This window comes from Phoenix dactylifera, unplaced genomic scaffold (assembly GCF_009389715.1).
Source record: "Phoenix dactylifera cultivar Barhee BC4 unplaced genomic scaffold, palm_55x_up_171113_PBpolish2nd_filt_p 002779F, whole genome shotgun sequence".
In the NCBI taxonomy this organism is placed as follows: domain Eukaryota; kingdom Viridiplantae; phylum Streptophyta; class Magnoliopsida; order Arecales; family Arecaceae; genus Phoenix; species Phoenix dactylifera.
Window position 1 is genome coordinate 1 of NW_024069898.1, and position 8,418 is coordinate 8,418.

The window sequence follows — 8,418 nt, forward strand, 5'->3', positions numbered from 1 at the left end:
TCCCAATAATGAGGCCTTTTTTGGGAAACAAAAGGCGTCGCCTATTAAAGGCACCTCGAAGCTTCCGATAATTCAAAACGCGCGATATGCTATTAATTTTTTGGAACTGAAAAGACCCATTAATAGCTACTTCCCGCGCTCCAGCTGGTAGCCAACTGGAACTCGGAAGTCGGGGGGTAGTGTTGGGGGAAAACCCCAAGTCATACTGTTGCGGAGGCGCTCGGCCAGAGGACACTGACCGGGAAGGCGCTCGGCCAGAGGGCATCGACCCGAAGGCTGCTCGGCTGGAAAGTGCCGAGCAGAAGGAGCGTTGACCGGAGAGAGCGCCAACCGGAGAGAGGCCAAGTAAAGGCACTCGACCAAAACACCCAAGTGCGTCCGCTCGGCCGGAAAGAGCCGACCAGAGGATGCCGACCAGAGATAGCACCAAAGGGAGGCGCTCGGTTAGGAAGCGCTTGCTCGAAAGACGCCGATCAGGGATACTTCGAAGGCAACCCCGCCACAGGGCGCCCTACAGGGCGACCAGCTCGGCTCGGCACCCCTGCCGAGCCGATGCCTTAACCAAGCACTCAATCCTCCAGGGGATTTGACAACTCGACTACAACTTGTCGCCTGCCATAATCTCTAAGCCGTCAAGGCATAAGATCTCCGCAGGTATTCGGCACGACCTGCCATTAATGCATGAGACTCCCTCAAGTCTCCGATGCACCCAGTCATTAAATGAACACGGCTCAAGATGATCTCCGGATCATTGAACCGTCAGAGCGTATGGCTCTCCCTGACCGCCGGTTCATTCGGTATTAAATGCACTCACCATCCACGAACCCCAGGCCACTACGGCCGGCGGTTCAACAACTCCAACAGGTCCGATCGACCGTGACAGCTCTCTGACTCCGGTCTGATCCGGCCTTATTCTCCACTACGCCATTAATGGGCTAAATTATTACAAACAGGGACAAACTCCCCTGTCACCTCCCAGGTAACGCAAAACCCCACTATAAAAGGGGAGCCTGGGGGGAAAGATGGGGAGGAAAAAGAAACACTTGAAGTAAATAAGCACAGACACCATTGATGACATCAAAGCTTTAATCTTTGCTTCATCTTAACAAAATATTCTGTGCATACACTCTCTCTCCTCCTACCCTCTCCACATATTTGCCCCCTCTGACTTAAGCATCGGAGGGCCGGCGCCGGGGAGCCCGGCCACCGGTTTTCCTTGCAGATCCGGAGCCCCACCAGTGGAGGACGCAGCCGACCGGCGCACCGCCGTCCGCCCCCTGTAGCAGCGGAGCTCCGCCTTCCCCGGCTTCGCGGCGGCCCCCGGGTCCAATTTTCAGCAACACTGCCCAAGCACAGTCTAGACCGGGTAATGATCCGTATTCTAACACTTATAACCCGGGATGGCGCAACCATCCGAATTTTTCTTGGAAGCAGCAGACTCCCAATACTTCCCAACCTTATTCCCAAAACTTTCAACCGTTCCAGAGTGTTCATCCAAACCGTCCTCCTACTCACTATTCACAATTTCAACATGTCCCTCCTCCAGCACCCCAAAGAAACACAGCCTTTGAGGAGAAAGTGTTGACCTCCCTTCAAGGTTTGGAAACCATTACACAATTGGTGCACTCTCACACGCAATCTATCGCCAAGCTAGAATCCCAAATGGGGCAACTAGCTAATGCACTGAACAAGCGAGAGGAAGGAAAGCTTCCAAGCCAACCAGTGAGTAATTCTAGAGGACAATACATGGCTCAAAAAAATCAACCAAATACAAGTCATCATGAACAAGCCAATGCTTTGACTACCCTAAGGATTGGACGTGTAGTAGACAATAAGATTGGGGAGGGTAACAATAAGGAAGGTAAAGAAGATGAGAGAAATATATCACATGATAATCCAAAACCTTCTTCTTCTTCAGCTAGTTCACCTTCTGCCAAAACTCACATTCCAAAGGCCCCATTTCCTGAAGCACTTAATGCACCCACTCCCTTTGGCAAGAAAGGAACTTCACTAGAGGAGATGATGGAAATTTTCAAACAAGTAAAAATTAACCTTCCGCTTCTTGATGCTATTCGACAAGTTCCCTCCTATGCCAAATTTCTCAAAGATCTTTGTACCCAAAAGCGAAAATCTAGGACACATGTGCCTAAAAAGATCTTCCTAACTGAGCAAGTGAGTTCTATTCTCCAACACAACACCCCTCCGAAATTCAAAGATTCTGGTGCTCCCACCATCTCCTATGTCTTAGGAAATAATTTCATTGATCGAGCACTCTTAGATCTAGGGGCAAGTGTCAATCTTTTACCTTACTCAGTTTATGAGAAACTTGGGTTAGGTGAGTTAAAACCAACCTCGGTATCCCTTCAGTTGGCTGATCGATCTGTAAAAATACCACGAGGAATAATTGAAGATGTTCTTGTCAAGGTAGACAAATTCTATTTTCCAGTAGATTTTATCGTCCTTGATATGGAACATGAGTCTAATCCTAAGAAACAAATCCCTGTGATCCTTGGCGCCCCTTTTTAGCTACAGTCAATGCAAGTATAAATTGTAGAACTGGGGTGATGAATATATCCTTTGGGAATATGAAGGTCAAGTTAAATATATTTTGTGCCTCTGATCAACCTGCAAAGGAAGTTGAGTGCTTCCTAATAGACAAAATGGACGATCTTGTAGAAGAAACCCTTCCCTATATTTTGGCAGATAACCCTCTGAAAACATACTTGGCCCATTTTGACTTTGATATCGACAAGGCCATAGAAGCAGTCAACTTCCTGCTTAACAATCAGTCTTCCACAAATTTTCTTCCTTGGAGAACCCCGCATGAACCCGGTATGATTTGATAAGGATGCACTGCGTCTGGCTGAAGACGTTAAACTTGGCGCTTGTTGGGAGGCAACCCAATTCTCGTAGGTTATTTTTGCATATTTTCTTGTCGTATTTTTTTGTTATATTGCATTAACAGGATCCCTCATATTACTGATGCAATTCCGGTAAAATGCTTCTATCCTCCATATGCATCATATTTTCGTCCAAAATAAAAAAATATATAAAACAATAAAAATAATAATATAATATTCAAAAAAAAAATATTGAGGACAATGTCTGATCTAGGTTGGGGCGTATAGGATTCGAATTTTTGAAGGAATTTTTCGCATTTTTCACATTTTTAAGTGAATTTCAAAACAAAAAAGTGAATTTCAAAAAAAAAAAAAAACCTAATTTCTATGCCTTAGTGCTGAAATGATAATCACACAAAGTATATAAAATCTAAAAAGCCCAATGATTAATCAGGAATAAGTCAATTTGAGTTCTTTTCATTAAAAATTCTTTTAGCGAGTTGTAAGATAATTTTTACTTTAAAATTTCACAACACGTATGGCCTGCACTTCTAAGGGTTAGGTTTAACATGATGTTGTTAAGTCTGGTAGCAACCTTGAGTCCTGATGAATCATACCTATCTAATTCGCTATTAGAAAAAAAAGGAAGTGAATTTAGTCAGGTACATCGAAAAAGGCTACCTATTGTCAAAGGTCAGCGGGCTTGCAATGATGAATCCGAGCATAGGTCCGTAGGGGAGTCTTGATGCCTAACACCTTATGCCATCTGGTGTGGGAGTGTTGACTGAATGCTCGTTACATGGAGGAATCATTACAAGAGTAAAAGTGCGTAATAAATATAAAATAAAAAATAATAAAAAAATATAAAAAATATAAAAAAAGAGAAAAAGAGAAAAAATAATATTGACCTTGAAAAAGACGATAGTGTGAAAGCCGTCGTTGTAAAAATTCGAGTAAACTGGAATATTACAGATAAAGCCCATGAGGTATTAAAGTAAACATCCACAACTCTCGAAATCCTGCAAGGTAGGATGATTTTGAATCAGTGATTAGGTCTTATCTGACCAATTCTTGGAAACTACTAGCTTTAGCAGTATTTTGGAGAATCTAAAGCCTTAGCTTGTGTATGGTCCAGATATCACCAAGCACCCAAGTATAAATAAGTCTTACAACTCCCTAACAGAAACTTAATGACTTCAACTTAAGTTGCATACTGACCTAGGATTTGGGCTGACTTTGTAATTAAAACTTTGTGTGCTTTTGAAATTCTTGGCACTTATGCATTTGAAATTAGATTTTATAAAACAATAAACTCTTTGGGTAGAGACAACAGTTTGTGGGTATCTGAGCCGGAAACCTGATGAGAGTACAAAAGTGAAATTTTCATATTATCTTAATTAGTATTATAGCTAATCTTTATTAATAAAATTAATTAATTAATATTTTATTTGTGTCGGAGTGCATGTAATTCAAAAGACCCAAAAATGCTGGATTTTTAGCGCAATGCCTGGTAGTTCGAGCTCAACGAATTCCCCAGTGACCGTGATGAGGCGACTCAACAGTTTCTAACATAAAATTTCCATCAATGAGCTGAAGCAAGTGATTTCCCAACATTTTCAAGTGTCCCTGTGCCGTCTCGAAAGTCCCAAAGCAATCCAATTGCTTCTCAAACCTAGTATCCGTTTGGTATCAACTTCCAAATGTTTAAGTCCTCCAACCAACCGTGGCAACATTCATTTTCCTCAGTATTGGAACAAACCCAGCACTCAGCTCTTCAATTCAAGCCACATCGCATCCATGGCTTTCGTCTCCCCTGTTTCAAGAACATTCAAGCCGTATTCAACATCCAATTTATTCCACACGTCCCAGCCATGAAGAAGAGCATCCCAAGCGATTCGACTTCATCCAGCCGAGTCCTCCACTCCCTTTCCAGCAAATAAGTTCCAGCCATCTGAGGAGTCTTCTCAATCGCAGCTTCCAAACGTTCGTCATCTCCGAGCGTTTCTTCCCAGTAGCGTCCGTTCGCATCCCGCCTCAACAACCCCCCATCCGTTCCTGCAGCCGAAGAGTCCCAAGCATTCAAATCCCAGCAGCGTCCTTCTGTCTTCCCTTCAACATGCTGAAGGTGTCTATAAAAGAGGGGAGAGCCATCCGGTGAAAGGGGGAAGCAGCCAACGAGAGAGCGGTCCGGGAGAAGGCAGCCGACGGGTCCATTCCGACATAGCTGACGGAAGAGGAGGAAGCCAGCAGCCGCGATCCGGTGAAGGAAAGAAGGGAGGATGGAGCACGAAGGAGGAGGCCACGGATCCATCATCCAGCCGGGCCACGGAGGGGAGAAGAAGCCACGAAGGAGGAGGCCACGGATCCATCATCCAGCCGGGCCACGGAGGGGAGAAGAAGCCACGAAGGAGAGAAAACAGAGTGTCCTGTTTTCTGAACCAAAGAAAAGAAAAAAAAAAGGGCGATTTATGCTTTATTTTATTTGTTCTATACTAATCCCTTTTAAAAAAATGCTTGCATCTCATATGGATAGCTAAATCTAATAGCTAAGGCTAAGGAAAAGCCTAGCATTTTCTTCATGTATTTCTTTAATCATCAATGGGATTTTAATGTTTTGATTTGATTTATGGTGCAGTAGATTGATAGAAATTATTTCAAACTTATATATTTTCTTTGATTTGTTATTTCCCCGGGTATAACAGATGCTTAGAAATCCCTGTAGTTTAAAATAGAATTACTGTAATGCTGCCCATAAAACTAAATCTATTTATTATGATTAATAGATGATTTTAAGAAAAGCATGATGAAGTGCTAGGCTGAATCCTGATGCCTTAGTTATATTTTGTCAATCGAATATTATTTAGCCTTTAGTTTTTGTTCACTGTCAAATCCCTGTGGATTCGATCTCGGACTCACCGAGAATATTACTTTGCTACACCCTATACTTGGGGTATCCTACGTTTAATTTCCTTTTAAAAGAGCAAGATTAAAACGTAGCAAGTTTTTGGCGCCGTTGCCGGGGATTTGCAACGTGCGAACGAGAACAAGGCTGAAAATTTCAATTTTTATTTCTAGTTCTTCAATTTTTCTTTATTTTTAACACAGCTGAAATTTCAAATCTTTTCAGATTCAAGGCGACACAAAGCAGGACCAGTAACGAGGAAGATCAAGATCACATTTTTGGATTCCCGGAGTGAACGAACTCCGGCCGTGAGTATTTAAATTAATTTTCCTGTTTTGTTCATACTAGTCCTATTTTTCCTAGATTAGAATTTTACTCTTGTTTAAAAAAATTAAAAAAAATTATTAATTAAAATAATAAAAATAATAAAAAATAATAATAAAAAAAAAATTTAGCTAGTTTGCTTGATCAACTATTCAAATGCAATTTAATGTCATGACATAAAATGTTAAAAATCTTCTTGATTGTTGCATATAGTATAAAGCATTTGCATAAAATAATCTAAGGGCTGAACCCATTAACAAGATAAGGTCGGGATTTCATCACTCGTCCTTAGCCCAAAAATCATCCAGTGCATAAATATCCTAAGCCTAATTAAAATCAACTAGACGTTGGCCCCTAAGGATATTCGAGCTCAATAGGACGAAGACCACTGAAAGTTGCACCAATTTCGCTCTATGACCCCGGTCGATGTCTAGGCAAGCTTTGTCCCTCTAAGTGATTGAAGGGAGACAGTTTCTGTTCGAGGAAAGTGGGTTTTAAGTGGGACCTTTGCTATACGCATCGTGACCCCTCCACTTACCTGGGAGCTTACCTGGTCGACTAGGTTATTAGACCGGATTGGAGGCTTAAGTGTACTCTTCAAACCAGTTAGGAGCTGTCTAGAAATTTTTAGGAAAACATTAGAAATAAGGGTGCTATGCTTTGATACTGTTTGATTGTGAATAATTTTAGTAGCAGGGTGTCAATATTCATAGCTTTAGGTAATATTCATACTCATCCAAAACTCTAAAAAATATATATATATACAAAATAAATAAATAATAAATAATAATAATTAATAAAAAAAATCGACTGGTTAATTGGTCAGTATATGCGGTTGTGGCAAAGGGATAAAACGAAAAGATTATTTCGAGTTGAATCAAGGGATAAAAGTTCAAATAATCAAATGGAAGATAATGGTAGTAATCAGGGAGATAATGAATTTCAAGATGACTTACCTATTAGAACGCTTCGTGATTATCTACAACCCACTAGGACAGTACCCCATCCTGTATGGTTATTCCTACTGCTGCGGGAGCTTTGACATGAAACCAGGAATAATCCAATTACTCCCAAAGTTTCATGGACTTGACTGAAAGTCCCTATTGCACCTAAAAGAATTTGATGAAGTGTGTTCAACACTTCAATTTAATAATATCAATGAAGAGGTAGTGAAGCTTAAGTTATTTCCTTTTTCTTTAAAGGAAAAAGCTAAGTCATGGTTACACTCCTTAAGGCCTAGGACCATAGCTACCTGGCAAGAAATGACAAGAGAATTTTTAAAGAAATTCTTCCCAACACATAAAACAAACACACTTAGAAGAAATATCATGAACTTTGCACAAAAAGATGGAGAAACATTTTTTCAGTGTTGGAAAGATTTAAGGACCTTCTGCTTGCTTGCCCACATCATGGATATGAAATTTGGAGGGTCATTAGTTTCTTTTATGATGGTTTGTCCTCCAATATGAGACAATTTGTAGAAATGATGTGTAATGGTGAATTCATGAATAAGGAACCAGAGAAGCCTGGGATATTTTGATCTTTGCAGAAAATGCACAGCTTGGGATACAATAGATAAAACGAGAAACTAAAAATCACCTACTAAAGGAGGAATGTATCATTTAAAGAAGAAATGATGTAATTAAAAATTGCTAATCTAACTAGGAAGGTTGAAGCCATGAATTAAGCAAGCCAATACAGGAAAGCACACTATAGAGAAAGTATTGTGGAATTGTGAGAGTAATGCACACTTAACCAAGGATTGTCCTACAATCCCTGCTTCAAGAAGTGTTGCATGATCAAGCAAATTTCACAAATGCTTATAAGGACCATTTCCTGAAACATATAATCCTAGTTGGCGAAACCATCCTAATTTAGTTGGAGACATGGACCCACTGCCAATGAATCTCAAGGGAATTCTACCCTATGTGCCACCCATAGAGATCCCTTGAAGATACTTTGCAAACCTTCATGCAAGGGCAGACTCAAATAAATCAGAATACAATGCAATCACTCCAAGAACTTAAAAATTCTGTAGGTAGAATTGAGGCTCAACTCAATGTTAGGGAAAAGGGACATTTCCAGCCCAACCTCAATCTAACCCAAAGGGTCAACATGAGGTCCATGAAGCAAGTTCATCCCAACCTAAATTTGAGCAAGTTAAGTCTGTCACAACCCTTCGGAGTGGAAAAATAATTAACAAAGAAATTCCAACAAAAGATGACAAACCTGAAAAATCTATTGAAAAGAAGATGAAGATGATAATGAACAAATGATCCAATACTGCATCATAAGATAGTTGCTCCATTTCCTCAGCGCTTGCTTGCAGCTAAAAAGGGAATACCTGATCAA

At 40.8% G+C, this 8,418-nt stretch overlaps 1 non-coding gene across 1 annotated transcript; it reads right to left on the bottom strand.

The window, feature by feature from the left end:
• Positions 1–7,376: 7,376 nt before the first annotated feature.
• LOC120109790 lies at positions 7,377–7,482 on the bottom strand. The gene has a single exon (XR_005510568.1). It is a non-coding gene; the product is annotated as a small nucleolar RNA R71 (small nucleolar RNA).
• Positions 7,483–8,418: the final 936 nt, after the last annotated feature.